Genomic DNA, 20,846 nt, shown 5'->3' on the forward strand with positions numbered 1-20,846 from the left:
TACTACTACCACAACCACCATAACACTATGAATGTAGGCAAGTGTACACTTATACACAATACCCTGAACGTATACAGAATATAATACCATGATACTATTGTGCAGTATACACGTACGTTGAGTGTATGTGCAGTGTACATGCTAAGAGCATATATGCAGTATGAATGCCATGCATGTATTTACAGTATAATGTCACAAGCGAATGAGCAGTATAACGCTATGAGCATACGTGTGGTCTAAACGTTATGAGTGTTTTTACGGTATAACTGTAATAAGCACATGTGCAGTATAAACACTATGAGTGGATATGCAGTATAAATGCTATGAGCATGTATGTGGTATGAATGCTATGAGTGCTTTTGCGGTATACATGCTATGAGCATTTGTGCGGTACAATGCTATGAGTGAATATACCTGCATGAACAGTATAAGTGCTGAGAGTGTAAGGGCAGTATGAATAGTAAGAATTATGTATGTGCATATATATAAGAAAAAGTCCAACAGGAAGCATGAGGCGGCACTCCAGCAATTTCAAGATAAAGAAGGTTCTTTTATTCACCCATAGTGCTTCGTTTCGACCCTCTCAATGGAGTCTTTATAAAGCATACAAAAAAAGTGAACATGTGCAATATATATATGGTCCATAATTATACAGACATGCCCCTTAGGGGCGTGATATTAGTGACATCACCTGTCATAACAATGCAATTCAATGTGCAAAATAAAGCAATCTGTATATGGAACATCTAATACACATATTAGACAATAAAGTACAATACAGTGCAATTAGTGATGCAATATAAAACAATTCCCCAATATAGTGCATATATGTCACAAAACTTCATAATAGATAATGGGTGTTACCTCTGACTCCTTTGTAAACAGAGGCAATGCGCAGGACCGGAACACATCGCATCACATGATCTATCACATGATGCGATTGCGTCATGGAGGAGCCGATGTTAAACTGCGACTGCGCACTGTCCGCTCTCCCATTAGTCAGAGCAAAACAGAGCATCACAGTGGTAATGTCGCCATATCAACTAAGGGCAAAATAATGGGCAATGTATTAAACATTATACAAATGGATGACACAATTAGCTGCAGACACCAATATAAGTACAATATGGACATGGTATGTATCATATAAGCTTGATGCGGCAGGTCATATAATTGGGGAATAGGGTGGTTGACAAACGGAGCATACTGCCTACAGGTAACAGGCTAGCATGTCCCTCACTCATTCTCCGCATATTGCGGGGAAGAAAAGTGATAGGGCAACGGACCACAAAGGGTCTGGGTCTAACGGGTGTATATAACACCTTGCTAGTCCGCATATTACCCCCGTGATCCTCTCTATGCCATGTACCCCAAGATAAGGTCCAGCTCCCAACCCACTCCTATTTAACCCCTTCGTTCTGCCTGCCCCAAAAGATAAAACATATAATTATGCATATATCGTCCATATTTTATTGTAAGTATACATTAGCTCCTCAACATGACACTAAAAGCACAACCGTGAAAGACAATATAGATACAAATTAATTATTCCGTCCTGGCGCATCCATGAAGGTGGAAATCTATGCCGGGGGATGTCCAGTGTATAGGTAAAACCCTGTAAAAATACAAAAAAATAAATATTAAAATTATGACATTATAAAAATATCATTTTTAAAGTGTATACTGTGTTCATATGTGCAAAGAATGTGTAAACCCTATGTATAAATACCAAAAAAAATACACATAATTACCCAGGACAAATAAATTATAAATGTACAATTAATCGACAAATATATCAAAAATACATATATAATAAATTAGGGGTCCACTAGAGAAGCTAAACAAAAAATCATTGATCACAGGAAGGTCTTCAAGGAGAGATCTATATTTAAGCCATGTGGTTGTAACGTATTTAATTTTTGAATCCACATGACCTCTCTTTGTCTCAAAAGCCTTTCCCTTTCCCCCCCTCTCCTAGATCTGGGGACCGAATCAACAATCACAAATCTAAGATCATTAACGTTATGTTTATGCTCTATGAAATGACGTGGCACCGGTAAATCTTGTGATTATTTAATCGCAACCTACACTCAGTGGTTGTTTCACCCACATATAAATATTTGCAAGGGCAAATTAAAACATAAATAACAAAATCACTTCTACACGTCAAATGTCGTCGGATAGGAAAAGATTTCTTAGACACTGGATGTATGAAACAGTCACTTTTAAGCATGAGAGGACAATTCTTACAGCTTCCACACGGGTAACTACCTGGTTTTAGTTTAGACACAAGATCAATTGGTTCCTCACCCACATCTGCTCTAACCAACATGTCATTCAAATTTTTGGGTCTTTTATAAGAGAGGAGCGGTGGTGCACTAAAATCGGATACCTGTGGAAAACTGTCAGTAAGAATTTTCCAATGCCTACGAACAACAGAAGCAATCTCATTACTACAATCAGTAAATGTTGTGATGAATGGAATCCGTCTCACCTCATTATTTTCCTTTCTACTTGGTTGCATTAGTTGTTCTCTGGACATGATTTTAATCTTATTACTTTGGCTTTTAATAAGTTTATTAGGTTATCCTCTCTTTTTAAATTTTTTCCCCATCTCTGTCAATCTTCCCTCTAATTTTTCTGGGTCCTGTACAATTCTTTTGACTCGCATGAATTGGCTACGTGGGAGGGACTTAATCATCTTTTTGGGGTGCTGACTTTCATATTGTAATAAATTGTTACGATCCGTGGGCTTGACATATAGATCCATACATAATCTGTCACCCTCTCTATAAACCCAAGTGTCCAAAAATTGAATTCCAGTCTCGGAACATGTCATCGTAAATTTAATATCAACATCAATATCGTTTAGAAATTCAAAAAAAGATTGTAATTCCTGTCTGTCACCACACCAAATCAAAAAAATGTCATCTATATATCTCCACCACTTCAACACATGGCTGAAGTGGTGGGCTTTATAGATTTTAGATTCCTCCAGATCCGCCATAACGATTTTTGCGTAAGTGACACTGAGGTCTATTGTTGTGTTGTGTACCCACAGACCCTACCCCGACGATTAGGACACGACTTAAGAGGTTGGTTGACAATGCCTTTGCCCGTGATATAATTGACAGTGAGACACAAAAATTCTTGGTACCATTACATCCACGTGTACCTGTCATTCATATATTGCCTAAGATACATAAAAATTTAGAATGCCCCCCAGGTCGCCCGATAGTTTCGGGGTGCGAATCAATACTCAGTCCGGCATCCATTTTTGTGGATAAACTTCTACGCAATTTTGCAACAAGTGCCTTGTCTTACATTCAGGACACCTCTGATTTTTTAACTAAAATTTCTGAACTCAGGATACCGGATGGGGCATATCTGGTGTCCTTTGATGTTGTTAGCTTATATACGTGTTTTAATCACGAGAGAGGTGTCCTGAGTATGACCAAGGCACTACGCAATACAGATTATACTGAGGAATGTAGGGAGTTCATAGTGGGCCTAATAGAAATTATTCTTACATGTAATTATTTCCTTTTTTAAAATAAGTTTTATGTACAACATAAGGGGACCGCCATGGGGTCAAATATGGCCCCGACTTACGCAAACATCGTTATGGCAGATCTGGAGGAATCTATATACCCCACCACTTCAGCCATGTGCTGAAGTGGTGGAGATATATAGATTACATTTTTTTGATTTTGTGTGGTGACAGACAGGAATTACAATCTTTTTTTGAATTTCTAAACGATATTGATGTTGATATTAAATTTACGATGACATGTTCCGAGACTAGAATTCAATTTTTGGACACTTGGTTTATAGAGAGGGTGACAGATTATGTACGGATCTATATGTCAAGCCCACGGATCGTAACAATTTATTACAATATGAAAGTCAGCACCCCAAAAAGATGATTAAGTCCCTCCCACGTAGCCAATTCATGCGAATTGTACAGGACCCAGAAAAATTAGAGGGAAGATTGACAGAGATGGGGAAAAAAATTAAAAAGAGAGGATACCCTAATAAACTTATTAAAAGCCAAAGTAATGGTCATGTGGATTCAAAAATTAAATACGTTACAACCACATGGCTTAAATATAGATCTCTCCTTGAAGGCCTTCCTGTGATCAATGATTTTTTGTTTAGCTTCTCTAGTGGACCCCTAATTTATTATCTATGTATTTTTGATATATTTGTCAATTAATTGTACATTTATAATTTATTTGTCCTGGGTAATTATGTGTATTTTTTTTTGGTATTTATACATAGGGTTTACACATTCTTTGCACATATGAACACAGTATACACTTTTAGTGTCATGTTGAGGAGCTGATGTATACTTACAATAAAATATGGACGATATATGCATAATTATATGTTTTATCTTTTGGGGCAGGCAGAACAAAGGGGTTAAATAGGAGTGGGTTGGGAGCTGGACCTTATCTTGTGGTAGATGGTATAGAGAGGATCACGGGGGTAATATGCGGACTAGGAAGGTGTTATATACACACGTTAGACCCAGACCCTTTGTGGTCCATTTCCCTATCACTTTTCTTCCCCGCAATATGCGGAGAATGAGTGAGGGACATGCTAGCCTGTTACCTGTAGGCAGTATGCTCCGTTTGTCAACCACCCTATTCCCCAATTATATGACCTGCCGCATCAAGCTTATATGATACTTACCATGTCCATATTGTACTTATATTGGTGTCTGCAGCTAATTGTGTCATCCATTTGTATAATGTTTAATACAGTAACCCCCCGACCTACGATGGCCCCGACATATGATAAAATCGACATACGATGGCCTCTCAGAGGCCATCGCATGTCGATGTCAGCATCGACATACGATGCTTTTATATGTCGGGGCCATCGCATTAACTGCTATCCGACAGCGCAAAATGCTTAAGCTGCTGTCGGATAGCAGTGTAATGTGCCCCAGCAGGTTCACTTACCTATCCCCGCTGCTCCGGGTCCACTTCGCGATCCTCCGGCGTCTTGCGCATCTTCTCCAGGGTCCGGGCCTTGCTTTCCAGCGTCGTTTTTACGTCACTACGCACGCCGCGCCGGCGCAGCAGCGTAATAACGTCACCGGAAAGCAAGGCCCGGACCCTGCAGAAGATGCGCAAGATACCGGAGGATCACGAAGAAGACACCGGAGCAGCGGGACAGCATCGGGAGCCCCTGGAACAGCAGCGGGAGCGGTGAGGACCTGGTCCGGAGCGACGGGGACAGGTGAGTACAGATGCCTATACTTTACATTGCACGGATCCCTCAACATACGATGGATTCGACAAACGATGGGTCGTTTGGAACGAATTACCATCGTATGTTGAGGGACCACTGTACATTACCCATTTTAGTGCACTTAGTTGATATGGCGACATTACCACTGTGATGCTCTGTTTTGCTCCGACTAATGGGAGAGCGGACAGTGCGCAGTCGCAGTTTAACATCTGCTCCTCCATGACGCAATCGTATCATGTGATAGATCATGTGATGCGATGTGTTCCGGTCCTGCGCATTGCCTCTGTTTACAAACAGCGATGGAGTCATGCCGCACGGGGACTGTAGGCTGTCCGGAGTCATAGGTAACACTCATTATCTATTATGAAGTTTTATGACATATATGCACTATATTGGGGAATTGTTTTATATTGCATCACTAATTGCACTGTATTGTACTTTATTGTCTAATATGTGTATTAGATGTTCCATATACAGATTGCTTTATTTTGCGCATTGAATTGCATTATTATGACAGGTGATGTCACTAATATCACGCCCCTAAGGGGCATGTCTGTATAATTATGGACCATATATATATTGCACATGTTCACTTTTTTTGTATGCTTGATAAAGACTCCATTGAGAGGGTCGATACGTAGCACTATGGGTGAATAAAAGAACCTTCTTTATCTTGAAATTGCTGGAGTGCCTCCTCATGCTTCCTGTTGGACTTTTTCTTGTTTGATGCACCTTTGGTCAAGGTTGGAGCCGGCTGAGCACCCGCAAATTTACACTATAGGGCTTGAAGCCCCTACATGGGGCTCCTTCTCCTATGTTTTTATATATATATATATATATATATATATATATATACACACACACAATAAAAATGCTATGATCGTATGAAGCGAATAAATGCTTCGAACATGAATACAGAACAATGCAAGCAGTGTTATTGCAATGAGCATCTTGAACAAAATAAAGCTACAAGCATTCACCGCACAAACGCTATGAGCGCATGCACTGCCAAACACTAGACAAATATAACAACAATACACTTTATATCAGAACCGTGAATAAGGCATAAGCCAAGTTTTACTGTAACCTGTAGCAGAGCCTGCTGACTCTGCACAGGAAATCAACCCCTGCTTCTGCTTCTAACACCAATGTACACAATAAAATGCTTTGACCACGTGCACTGACTGACTACTGAGACGACTGCACTGTATAAAATACTTATCGCATGTACTGTATACTACGACCATATGTCCTGAATTATAACAGTGTATGCACTACACAGTCTACAGAGTCTGCAATACACAGTCTACAGCATACGTTACACTGCAATGACCCTCCACAGAGCATCGCACCATACTCTATATAGTATACATTGTATTGAAAACGAGACCATCTGCATGCACTAAAACTGTAATATAGTGTTTCATATTGTAACGAGACCATCTGCAGAGTATTGCATTATACTGTATATAGTATGTTATATTGTAACAAGACCACCTGCAAAGCATAACACTAAACTGTTATAGATTATGTTATTTGTAACGAGACCCTCCGCAGAGTATTGCACTGTATACAGTAAGTTGCAACGACTCTCTCCAGAGCACCACACCATCTTTCACCACACTGTACACAGCAAACTTTGGAACGAATTACCATCGTATGTTGAGGGACCACTGTAATATGGATAAAGCAAGTCCTTACATAAAAAAGTAATAATCCTTACATAAAAAAGTAATAAAGAGCTACTGGGAGCTGTAAATCACTGTCTATGTATCCTGTACAGTACTCGCAATGCCCTAAAAATGTAAAATGGAGCCGCCCTCACCTGGTGTCCAAAGGAGCAGCTAACTGTGACACAGAGTAGTACAGAACATGTAGTAGTACAAGAGTAGTACAGAACATGTAATACCTCCCTGTACTGTAGGGGGTGCTACCAGACATCAGTCAGTTCATGCACTTCAGTAATACAGGGGTTTTACCAGTGAATGCCCATTCTAATTAGTTGGTTTTTCCCGCTATTGACAAGTTTCTCAGATCTGGACTGTCTTTAGCATTGTATGTTGAGTCTTGAGCCTGGTTTCAAATTACAATGGTCCAGAAAAGACCATTGTATGCTGAAACTTTTGTATGTTGAGGCGATTGTAAGTTGAGGGATCACTGTACTGTAGTTTAAACAACATCAGGCAAGCTGACAGGACCGCTTAACGAGCGGCCGTGCAGAGAACTGGGCAGCTGCTGGACAGGGGCACGGACAATTGTAGCTGCACGGGTGGCGAGCGGTGTGCATCCTCCCGCTATGACAGATACCAAGGCCGCACCACCCAGAGCACTAATTTAACTCACCTGCTTGCCGCTCCTGTATCCCAATACCGCTGCGGGCAGTGCTAGCCCGCACCACACCTGCCCTATTATTACCTTATAACCAGAGGGTGACACAGCATCCCACGATAAGACAGCTGGCAGAGCTGCCAGGGATGCCATGCCTGTACCCCCAAGCCAGGCTCATGATCATCGAGGCCCCGGCACTGCGAGCGGCCGCTCTGAAGATCTTGGTGGGAGATTCAAACGCCAGACTGAAACCGGAAGGAGAGACTCCCACAAAAAATGCTGAGACGAAATGCCCTGTTCTGAGGGTGAGCTGACATATAAATAGGCCATGCCCTCCCACAAATACAGCCTTAAAAGGCTTATCACATAGCATAGGCAAGCCAGGTCAGTAAGCACAACACAGTCACTGGCATACACATGAGTGGTAATACAGTAGTAGGGCTAGGGTGGGAAGTAGTACAGTAGTTGTACAGAAGTAGGGCCAGGGCATATATACTAATATATACCTTAGCCCTACTACTGTACTACTACCCACCGTAGCCCTACTACACACCCTAGCCCTCGACTGTACTACTACCCACCCTAGCCCTACGACTGTACTACTGCCCACCCTAGCCCTATTACTGTACTACTGCCCACCCTAGCCCTACTACTGTATTACCACTCATGTGTATGCCACTAGTGCCAACCTTAGCCCTTCTACTGTACTACTACCCACCCTAGACCTACTACTGTAACATAGTAACATAGTTCATAAGATTAAAAAAAGACCAGAGTCCATCAAGTTCAACCTATAACCCTAATGAGTCCCTACTGAGTTCATCCAGAGGAAGGCAAAAAAAAACTCATACTAGAGGTAAAAATTCCTTCCCGACCACCTCCTCAGGCAGAGAATTCCAAAGTCTCACTGCTCTTACAGTAAAGAACCCGCGTCTACACTGGTGTAGAAATCTTTTTCCTCTAGACATAGAGGATGCCCCCTTGTTATAAATACAGTATTGGGTATAAATAGATCATGGGAGAGATCTCTATACTGTACCCTGATATATTTATACATATACACATTATTAGGTTGCCCCTAAGCCTTCTTTTTTCTAAACTAAATAACTCTAATACTGATAATCTTTCTGGGTACTGTAATCCTCCCATTCCCCATATTACCCTGGTTGCCCATCTTTGAACCCTCTTCAACTCCACTATATCTTTCTTGTACACTGGTGCCCAGTACTGTACACAGTATTCCATGTGTGGTCTGACTAGTGATTTGTACAGTTGTAGAATTATTTCCTTTTCATGGGCATCTATGCCCCTATTTATGCACCCCATGATTTTATTTGCCTTGGCAGCAGCTGCGCGACACTGGTCACTACAGCTAAATTTACTGTTAACTAAGACTCCCAAGTCCTTTCCCACGTCAGTCGTCCCAAGTGTTCTCCCATTCAATACATAATCCCAGCCCAGATTTTTCTTCCCCATGTGCATAACCTTACATTTATCAGTGTTGAACCTCATCTGCCACTTCTCAGCCCAAACCTCCAACCTATCCATATCCATTTGTAACAGTGCACTGTCCTGTATAGTGTTTACCACTTTACAGAGTTTAGTATCATCTGCAAATATTGCTACTTTACTATTCAACCCCTCTACAAGGTCATTAATTAATATATTAAATAGAACAGGACCCAAGACTGACCCCTGTGGTATCCAACTAGTAACAGTTACCCAATCAGAATAAGTACCATTAATAACCACCCTGTTTCCTATCACTGAGCCAGTTACTTAACCACTTATACAAATTCTCCCCCAGCCCAATCCTTCTCATTTTATGCACCAACCTTTTATGTGGAACCATATCAAATGCTTTGGAAAAATCCAGATATACGACATCCAGCGATTTCCCCCTGGTCCAGTCTGGAGCTAACCTCCTCATAAAAGCTGATCAGGTTAGTTTGACAGGACTGATCCCTCATCAAGCCATGCTGATATGGAGTCATACATTTATTTTTATCAAGATACTCTAAAATAGCATCCCTTAGAAAACCCTCAAACAATTTTCCAACAACTGAGGTTAAACTAACAGGTCTATAATTCCCAGGGTCTCCTTTTGACCCCTTTTTAAATATTGGCACCACATTTGCCATGCGCCAGTCCTGGGGAACAGTCCCTGTCACTATAGAGTCCCTGAATATTAAATATAAGGGTCTGTCTATTACATTACTTGATTCCTTTAGAACACGGGGGTGGATGCCATCTGGACCTGGTGATTTGCCTATTTTGATTTTTTTGTAGGCGGCACTGTACTTCTTTCTGGGTTAGACAGGTGACCTGTACTGGAGAGTTCACATTATCTCGCTGTATTTCACTTGGCATTTCATTTTCCTTGGTGAATACAATGGAGAAGAATTTGTTTAATATATTTGCTTTTTCCTGATCCCCGTCTATAATTTCTTCCTCATTTTTTAAGGGGCCTACACTTTCATTTTTGATCTTTTTGTTATTTATATAGTTAAATAACATTTTGGGGTTAGTTTTACTCTCTTTGGCAAACAGTCTTTCTGTCTCTATTTTTGTGGCTTTTATCTGTTTTTTTTTACATATTTAAAAAAAAATTCTATAGCTTTTTAATGCTTCTTTACTGCCATCCTGTTTTAGTATTTTAAATGCTTTATTTTTGTCATTTATTGCCCCTTAACTTTCTTATTCATCCATATTGGTTTTCTTTTATTTCTGACCCTTTTATTCCCATAAAGTATCTTACAGTGAGAATTTAAAATATTCTTAAAAGTCTCTCATTTAATGTCAGTATTCTTGTTTTTGAGGACATTATCCCATTTTATATTGTTAAGGGCTTCTCTGAGTTGATCAAACTTTGCCTTCCTAAAGTTCAATGTTTTTGTGGCCCCTCGAGAGATTCCCTTATTGAAGAACAAGTTATAATGTATTATATTATAATCACTATTTCCTAGATGTCCTTCTAATTGCACATTAGTTACTCTGTCAGGTCTATTGGTTAATATTAAGTCTAGTAGGGCGCCCCCACCGGTCGGGCCCTGCACCATTTGGGACAGATAATTGTCTTTAGCTATAGTCAGAAATCTGTTTCCTTTATGAGATTCACAGGTCTCAGTCTCCCAGTTTATATCAGAATAGTTAACCCCTTAACCAGTTAAGGACTCATGACGTACTGCTACGTAATGAGTCCGCTCCCGATCTATAACGCGGGGCCACTCCGTGGCCCCGCGTCATAGCGGGTCAGGCCTGGCCTCTAACAACAGCCGGGACCCGTGGCTAATAGCGCGCGGCACTGATCGCAGTGCGGCCCGCTATTAACCCTTCAGACGCAGCGATCAAAGTTGATCGCCACGTCTGAAAACTAAAGTAAACTGTTCCCGGCAGCTCAGTCGGGCTGATCGGGACATTGCGGTAAAATCGTGATGTTCCGATCAGCTGGGATGCAGACGGAGGCCTCCTTACCTCTCTCCGCGGCGTCTGATCGTCGATTGATTGCTCCAAGCCTGAGCTACAGGCTTGAGCAATCGACCGCCTATCTGACTGATCCCTGCAAAGCTATGGCTTTGCAGGGATCAGCATAGGAGATCAGTGTGTGCAGTGCTATAGGTCCCTATGGGAGCTATAACACTGCAGAAAAAAGTGACAAAAAAAAGTTAACAAAGGTCATTTGAATCACCCCCCTTTTCCCATAAAAAATACAAACTGTGTAAATAAAAATAAACATATGTGGTATCGCCCGCGTGCGAAAATGTCCGAACTATAAAAATATATTGTTAATTACTTCGCACGGTCAATGGCGTGTGCGCAAAAAAATTCCAAAGTCCAAAATAGTGTATTTTTGGTCACTTTTTATATCATGAAAAAATTAATAAAAGCAATCAAAAAGTCTGATCAATACAAAAATGGTACCGATAAAAACTTCAGAACACGGCGCAAAAAATGAGTCCTCATACTGGCCCGTACGCAGAAAAAAAAAAAGTTATAGGGGTTAGAAGATGCAAATTTTTAACATATAAATTTTCCTGCATGTAGTTATGATTTTTTTCCAAAGTACGACAATATCCAACCTATATAAATAGGGTATCATTTTAACCGTATGGACCTACTGCATAAAGATAAGGTGTTATTTTTACCGAAAAATGCACTGCGTACAAACGAAAGCCCCCAAAAGTTACAAAATGAAATTTTTTCTTCAATCATGCAAAGTAGAATTGGTGGCGCAAAAAATAAGCCATAATATGGATTTTTAGGTGCAAAATCGAAAGTGTTATGATTTTTGGAAGGTGATGAGGAAAAAGTGAAAATGCAAAAACGGAAAAACGCTTAAGGACCAGGCCATTTTACACCTCAGGACCACTGAGGTGGTTTTTTGCACATCTGACCACTGTCACTTTAAACATTAATAACTCTGGAATGCTTTTAGTTATCATTCTGATTCCGAGACTGTTTTTTCATGACATATTGAACTTTAACATAGTGGTAAAATTTTATGGTAACTTGCATCCTTTCTTGGTGAAAAATCCCAAAATTTTATGAAAAATTAGAAAAATTTGCATTTTTCTAACTTTGAAGCTCTCTGCTTGTAAGGAAAATGGATATTCCAAATAAAAAAAATTTTGATTCACATATACAATATATCTACTTTATGTTTGCATCCTAAAATTGACATGTTTTTACTTTTGAAAGACACCAGAGGGCTTCAAAGTTCAGCAACAATTTTCCAATTTTTCACAAAATTTTCAAACTCACTATTTTTCAGGGACCAGTTCAGATTTGAAGTGGATTTGAAGGGTCTTCATATTAGAAATACCCCACAAATGACCCCATTATAAAAACTGCACCCCCCAAAGTATTCAAAATGACATTCATTCAGCGTTTTAACCCTTTAGGTGTTTCACAGGAATTAGCAGCAAAGTGAAGGAGAAAATTCACAATCTTCCTTTTTTACACTCGCATGTTCTTGTAGACCCATTTTTTAAAATTTTTTCAAGGGGTAAAAGGAGAAAATTTATACTTATGTTTGTAGCCCAATTTCTCTCGAGTAAGCACATACCTCATATGTCTATGTAAATTGTTCGGTGGGCGCAGTAGAGGGCTCAGAAGCGAAGGAGCAACAAGGGGATTTTGGAGAGTACGTTTTTCTGAAATGGTTTTTGGGGGGCATGTTGCATTTAGGAAGCCCCTATGGTGCCAGAACAGCAAAAGAAAACCACATGCCATACCATTTTGGAAACTATACCCCTTGAGGAACGTAACAAGGAATTAAGTGAACCTTAATACCCCACAGGTGTTTCACGACTTTTGCATATGTAAAAAAAATATATATATTTTTCACTAAAATGTGTGTTTCCCCCCAAATTTCACATTTTTGCAAGGGTTAATAGCAGAACAGACCCACCAAAATTTGTAACCCCATCTCTTCTGAGTATGGAAATACCCCATGTGTGGACGTCAAGTGCTCTGCTGGCGCACTACAGTGCTCAGAAGAGAAGGAGCGCCATTGAGCTTTTGGGAAAAAAATTGTTTGGAATGGAAATGAGGGGCCATGTGCGTTTACAAAGCCCCCCCGTGGTGCCAGAACAGTGGAACCCCCCACATGTGACCCTATTTTGGAAACTACACCTCTCACAGAATTTAATAAGGGGTGCAGTGAGTATTTATACCCCACTGGCATTTGACAGATCTTTGGAACAGTGGGCTGTGCAAATGAAAATAAAAAATTTTCATTTTCACGGACCACTGTTCCAAAAATCTGTCAGACACCTGTGTGGCGTAAATGCTCACTGTACCCCTTATTACATTACGTGAGGGGTGTAGTTTCCAAAATGGGATCACATGTGGGTATTTATTTTTTTTGCGTTTATGTCAGAACCGCTGTAAAATCAGCCACCCCTGTGCAAATCACCAATTTAGACCTCAAATGTACATGGTGCGCTCTCACTCCTGAGCCTTGTTGTGCGCCCACAGAGCATTTTATGCCAACATATGGGGTATTTCTGTACTCAGGAGAAATTGCGTTACAAATTTTGGGGGTCTTTCTTTCCTTTTAACGCTTGTGAAAATAAAAAGTAAAGGGCAACGCCAGCATGTTAGTGTAAATTTTTTTATTTTTTTACACTAACAAGCTGGTGTAGCCCCAACTTTTCCTTTTCATGAGGGGTAAAAGGAGAAAAAGCCTCCCAATATTTGTAAAGCAATTTCTCCCGAGTACGGAGATACCCCATATGTGGCCCTTAACTGTTTCGTGAAATACGACAGGGCTCCGAAGTGAGAGAGCTACATGCGCATTTGAGGACTAAATTAGGGATTGCATAGGGGTGGACATAGGGGTATTCTATGCCAGTGATTCCCAAACAGGGTGCCTCCAGCTGTTGCTAAATTCCCAGCATGCCTGGACAGTCAGTGGCTGTCCGGAAATGCTGGGAGTTGTTGTTTTGCAACAGCTGGAGGCTCCGTTTTGGAAACACAATACGTTTTTCATTTTTATTGGGGGGACAGTGTAAGGGGGTGTATATGTAGTGTTTTACCCTTTATTATGTGTTAGTGTAGTGTGGTGTAGTGTTTTTAGGGTACATTCACATTGGCGGGTTACGGTGAGCTTCTCGCTAGGAGTTTGAGCTGCGGCGAAAAATTTGCCGCAGCCCAAACTTGAAGCAGGAAACTTACTGTAAGCCTGCCCGTGTGAATGTACCCTGTACGTTCACATGGGGGGGCAAACCTCCAGCTGTTTCAAAACTACAACTCCTTGTGCTTTTGCAACAGCTGGAGGCACACTGGTTGGAAAACCTTCAGTTAGGTTCTGTTACCTAACTCAGCATTTTCTAACCAGTGTGCCTCCAGCTGTTGCAAAACTACAACTCCCAGCATGTACTGAACGCCGAAGGGCGTGCTGGGAGATGTAGTTATGCAATAGCTGGAGGTACGCAACTACAACTCCCAGCATGCCGAGACAGCTGATTGCTGTTTGTACATGCTGGGATTTGCAGTTTTGCAACATCTGGAGGGCTACAGTTTTAGAGAACACTGCAAAGTGATCTCCAAACTGTGGTCCTCCAGCTGTTGCAAAACTGCAATTCCCAGCATGCCCTGACAGCAAACAGTTGTTTGAGCATGCTAGGAGTTGTAGTTTTGCAAGATCTGGAGGGCTACAGTTTAGGGACCACTATATAGTGGTCTCAAACTGTAGCCCTCCAGCTGTTGCAAAACTACATATTCCAGCATGCCCAAACAGCTGTCTGGGCATGCTGGGAGTTGTAGTTTTGCAACATCTGGAGGGCTACAGTTAGAGACCACTGTATAATGGTCTCAAACTGTACCCTCCAGATGTTGCTAGGCAACTCACCGGCTTCCGTCGGATCCAGCCGCACGTCATCGCCGCCCGCCGATCTCCGTCGCCCGCAGCCTCCGTCGCCCGCCAGGATCGGTAAGTGGATCTTCTGTGCCGGTCCCCGTCGTTTCCCCGTCCTGCCCCGCCTATTGTGGGTGGGCAGGACGGGGAAAACGAAAGTAACCCCCCCCGCCCCCGATCTGCTATTGGTGGTCGCGTCTAGACCACCAATAGCAGGGATAGGATGGGTGGCACCCGTGCTACCTCACTCCTATGCCTTCAGGGGGATCGTGGGTGTCTTAGACACCCGCAATCCACCTTACATTCCGGGTCACCGGGTCACTATAGACCCGTAATGACCCGGTATCGCGCAAATCGCAAGTGTGAATTCACTTGCGATTTGCCGTGATCGCCGACATGGGGGGGTCTGATGACCCCCCTGGGCATTTGCACGGGATGCCTGCTGAATGATTTCAGCAGGCATCCCACTCCGATCCCCGCCCGGCGCACGGCGGGGACTAGAACTGCCCATGACGTAAATGTACGTCCCTGGTCCTTAAGACCCAGGGTGTCGGGACGTACCGTTACGTCATGGGTCCTGTAAGGGTTAAGGGGTTAAGGACATAGCGTTTTTCCGTTTTTGCACTTTAGTTTTTTCCTCCTTACCTTTTAAAAATCATAACCCTTTAAATTTTGCACCTAAAAATCCATATGATGATTTATTTTTTGTGCCACCAATTCTACTTTGTAATGACATCAGACATTTTAACCAAAAATGTACGGCGAAACGGAAACAAAAAATCATTGTGTGACAAAATGGAAGAAAAACACCATTTTGTAAATTCTAGGGGCTTCTGTTTCTACGTAGTACATTTTTCGTTAAAAATGACAACTTATCTTTATTCTGTAGGTCCATACAATTAAAAAGACACCCTACTTATATCGGTTTGATTTTTTATTACATCGGTAAAAAATCATAACTACATGCAGGAAAATTTAAATGTTTAAAATTGTCCTCTTCTGACACCTATAACTTTTTTATTGTTCCATGTATGGGGTGGTATGAGGGCTAATTTTTTGCGCTGTGATCTAAAGTTTTTATCAGTACCATTTTTGTTTTGATCTGACTTTTTGATCGCTTTTTATTCTTTTTTTATGTTATAAAAAGTGACCAAAAATAATCTATTTTGGACGATGGAATTTTTTTGCGCGTACGACATTGATCCTGCAGTTTAATTAATTACATATTTTTATAGTTTGGACATTTACGCACGCAGCAATACAACATATGTTTATTTTTATTTACACAGGTTTTTTTTTATGGGAAAAGGGGGGTGATTCAAACTTTTATTAGGGAAGGGGTTAAATGATCTTCATTAACTTTGTTTGTTCACTTTTTTTTTTTTTGCAGTGTTATAGCTCCCATAGGGGGCTATAACACTGCACACACTGATCTTTTACACAGATCACTGCAAAGCCATAGCTTTGCATTGATCAGTGTTATAGGCGGTTGATTGCTCAAGCCTTGCAGCAATCAATCACCATTCGGACGTGCTGGAGGCAGGTAAGGCACCCTCCTGTTGCGTCCTAGCTGATTGGGACAGCGCAATTTTATTGCGATGTCCCAATCAGCCCGACTGATACCAGTCGTTCTGCGATAAGGGGTTAAAGTCCCCCATTATTATCGCATCATTTCGATTTTCTGCCTTGTTTATTTGCCTCAGTAATTGATCTTCTTGCTCTTCCATTATGTTTGGTGGCTTATAACAAACCCCTATAACAATTTTTTACTCTTATCTCCATAAATTTCTTCCCATAATGACTCCACATTATCATTTCCCTGCTGTAGTACGGCCTTCAGACTGGACTTTACATAAAGACAAACGCCTCCTCCTTTCCGTTTAGTCCGATCCTTCCTGTATAGACTATAACCCTGTATGTTGACCGCCCAGTCACAGCTAACGTCCAACCAAGTCTCTGTTATACCCACCTGCTGCCTCTCTGGTGTGGCTCGTGGTACAGGTAATATTTCAGAAAATATTACCTTGGAGGTCCTTGCCTTAAGCTTGCGGCTTAAGTCCCTGAAATAATTTTTAAGGACACTTCACCTACCTCTTACTTGGTCATTGGTGCCAATATGTACCATGACTGCTGGGTTCTCTCCAGCCCCACACAGCAACCTTTCAACCCAATCCGCGATGTGCCGAACTCGAGCGCCAGGAAGACAGCACCCTGTTTGTCCCCCTAACAATTGAGTCCCCAACCACCAGTACCTGTCTGGCCTGTCCTGCACTCCTCCCTCCCTCCTTAATGGAGCAGACCCCCCCCCCCCTCCCCGGAGGTCAGAGGCAGAGTCCTGCTGCAGTACTGCTAGCTCTGAAATGGCATCCTCCTCATCTGCCAAACGGGCAAACTTTTGGGGTGTGCCAGTTCAGGACTAGCCTCCCTGACACTTTTCCCTCTACCCCGTTTTCTAACTGTAACCCAGCTAACTGCCTGACTGTCCTGCACCTCAGTCCCACCTCTACCCCAGAGAGTGCCTACTCAATGAGCAGGAGACTCCTATCCAAGTTGTCAATGTGTCTCAGAGTTGCCAGTTGCTCCTCTGGATCCAGGATCTGGGCTTCCAAATGAACAACTCGCACACATCTCGCATAACAATATGCACCCTGAAACTGCTGTTCAAGGATTGAATACATTGTGCAAGATGTACACTAGACTAAATTTTCCAACATGGAGGCTATACTAGATTTGGGGATTGCAAAAATTAACAGTAAAAAACAAATATTTGAGTTAAACTCGCTGAATTTTAAGTCCCTTAATTTTAAGTCCCTCTCACTTTTATACTTACACTCACTTGTATACGTCATACTCTTGTATACGTCACACTCTTGTATACAGACAAACAATCGCTAGCTCAAATAATCACTAGTGTACTTGCTTTTTATATTTACCACCTCTCTCTTCCACTGCCTGGAAGTGAATGCAACTAGTGAATGTACTGCTACCCACCATAGACCAACTATTGTACTACTGCCCACACCACATGCGCACAGTGGTACATTTTGTAGTCTCTGTGACATAACGATGCTTCATCCCGTAGTTTGATGTCACTGTGAATAATAACCCTGTAGTGATATCACAGTATATTATTCTTGTACATGATATCACTGTATAGTAACCCTTTACTGTGACAACAATGCATTTATTAATCCTGTAGTGACAAAACTGTTTATTGTCCCTGTACAGAGACATTACTGTGTATAATATCCATGTACTGTGATGTCACTGTACATATTAACACTGAATTGTGAGGTCACTGTGCATATTAACCCTGTAGTGACAAAACTGTTTATTGTCCCTGTACAGAGAGATTACTGTGTATAATATCCCCGTACTGTGATATCACTGTATATATTAACTCTGAACTGTGATGTCACTGTGCATAGTAACCACGGTAAATATGTACAATGACATTAGGGTACAGGGTTAATATATACGGTGCAATGTAAGCATCCACAGTGATGTCGCAGTATAGGGTTAACAAACAGTGATGTTACAGTACAGAGATAATATACACAGTGATGTCACAGTACAGGGATAATATACACAGTGACGTCACAGTACAGGGATAATATACACAGTGATGTCACAGTACAGGGATAATATACACAGTGATGTCACAGAACAGGGATAATATACACAGTGATGTCACAGTACAGGGATAATATACACAGTGATGTCACAGTACAGGGATAATATACACAGTGATGTCACAGTACAGGGATAATATACACAGTGATGTCACAGTACAGGGATAATACACAGTGATGTCACAGTACAGGGATAATACACAGTGATGTCACAGTACAGGGATAATATACAGTGATGTCACAATACAGGGATATATACACAGTGATGTCACAATACAGGGATATATACACAGTGATGTCACAGTACAGGGATAATATACACAGTGAGGTCACAGTACAGGGATAATACACAGTGATGTCACAGTACAGGGATAATACACACAGTGATGTCACAGTACAGGGATAATACACAGTGATGTCACAGCACAGGCATAATATACACAGTGATGTCACAGTACAGGGATAATATACACAGTGATGTCACAGTACAGGGAATAATACACAGTGATGTCACAGTACAGGGATAATACACACAGTGATGTCACAGTACAGGGATAATACACACAGTGATGTCACAGTACAGGGATAATACACACAGTGACTAAGAAAGAAGAAATAAATGGTCTGGCACTGCTCAACTAAGGTATGCGGCAGCAGGTGTGGTATGGGTAGCTCTGGAGTTTCTGACGTGTAGCGTTAGGTGCGGTGGTGCACAATCCAATAGTGTATAAGGATATCAACAGAAAGAAAGACACGGACTGCACTCACCATCCAACGGCATTTATTCCATGTGACAAGACATAGCAGGCTTAGATGGGGGTGGAGGCGGGGGTGACTGGGACAGACTGTTTCACGCTGCTAAGGCGCTTCTTCCAGCCGGTATACACAGTGTATACCGGATGGAAGAAGCGCCTTAGCAGCGTGAAACAGTCTGTCCTGGTAACCCCCGCCTCCACCCCCACCTAAGCCTGTTATGTCTTGTCACATGGAATAAACGCCGTTGGATGGTGAGAGCAGTCCGTGTCTTTCTTTCTGTTGATAATACACACAGTGATGTCACAGTACAGGGATAATACACTGTTATTGCAGTCTATTTTGGTGGTCCAGTACCAGTAAGCCACATGGAGTTAGACAATGGCAAGATGGAGGATCATCTTTAACCCCTTAAGGACGCAGGACATAAATGTACGTCCTGGTGCCGTGGTACTTAACGCACCAGGACGTACATTTATGTCCTGTGCATAACCGCGGGCATCGGAGAGATGCCTGTGTCATGCGCGACTGATCCCGACTGCTGATCGCAGCCAGGGACCCGCCGGAAATGGCCGATGCCCGCGATCTCACGGGCGTCCGCCATTAACCCCTCAGATGTCGGGATCAATACAGATCCCGGCATCTGCGGCAGTACGCGATTTCAATGAAAGATTGGATCGCCCGCAGCGCTGCTTCGGGATCCGATCATTCAGAACGCCGCACAGAGGTCCCCTCACCTGCCTCTGTCCGGCTCCCGGCGTCTTCTGCTCTGGTCTGAGATCGAGAAGACCAGAGCAGAAGATGACTGATAACACTGATCTGTTCTATGTCCTATACATAGAACAAATCAGTATTAGCAATCATGGTATTGCTATGAATGGTCCCCTATGGGAACTATTCAAGTGTAAAAAAAAAAATTAAAAGTAAAAAAAAAGTGAAAAATCCCCTCCCCCAATAAAAAGTAAAACGGCCGTTTTTTCCTATTTTACCTCCAAAAAGCGTAAAAAATTAATTTAATAGACATACAGTGATCCCCCGACTTATGATGGCCCCGACATATGATCATTTCAACATATGATGGCCTCTCAGAGCCCATCGTATGTTGAAGGCAGCCTCGACATATGATCCTGCTGTGTGTCGGGGCCATCATACAAACAGCTATCTGACAGCGCTGACAACTTCAGCACATGACAGATAGTTGTATAATGTGCCCCGTGTGCCCCGTTCTGCCTCCTGTTACTCACATGCTGTCCTGTTAACTCACGGAGGCTTCCACTGTGAGCTCCGTGTAAGCCCCCCCCCAGTGCAGCCATAGCCAATAGCCTGCATCTTGCTGCAGGCATCCAATGAGCTGCTCCCCTTCCTTTCCTATAGAGCTGTAGTCGGCAGGATCGTAATGGAGGACATTCTGTCCCCTCTGAAGGTATTTAAAGAACTGTACAGTACTGTATGCGATGTCACACATCACATACAATACATAGACACACTATACACCCCATATATCAATGTTTCCC

At 42.0% G+C, this 20,846-nt stretch overlaps 1 long non-coding RNA gene across 1 annotated transcript in view; it reads right to left on the reverse strand.

Moving 5' to 3' along the window:
- Nucleotides 1-1,474: 1,474 nt before the first annotated feature.
- LOC130273438 (uncharacterized) overlaps nt 1,475-20,846 on the reverse strand; it is a 45,068-nt gene continuing 25,696 nt past the window's right edge. Inside the window, exon 3 of the long non-coding RNA XR_008843994.1 lies at nt 1,475-1,615. This is a non-coding gene — a long non-coding RNA (uncharacterized LOC130273438). The remainder of the gene's footprint in view (nt 1,616-20,846) is intronic.

The sequence above is a fragment of the Hyla sarda genome, chromosome 5 (assembly GCF_029499605.1).
Source record: "Hyla sarda isolate aHylSar1 chromosome 5, aHylSar1.hap1, whole genome shotgun sequence".
Classification (NCBI taxonomy): Eukaryota; Metazoa; Chordata; class Amphibia; order Anura; family Hylidae; genus Hyla; species Hyla sarda.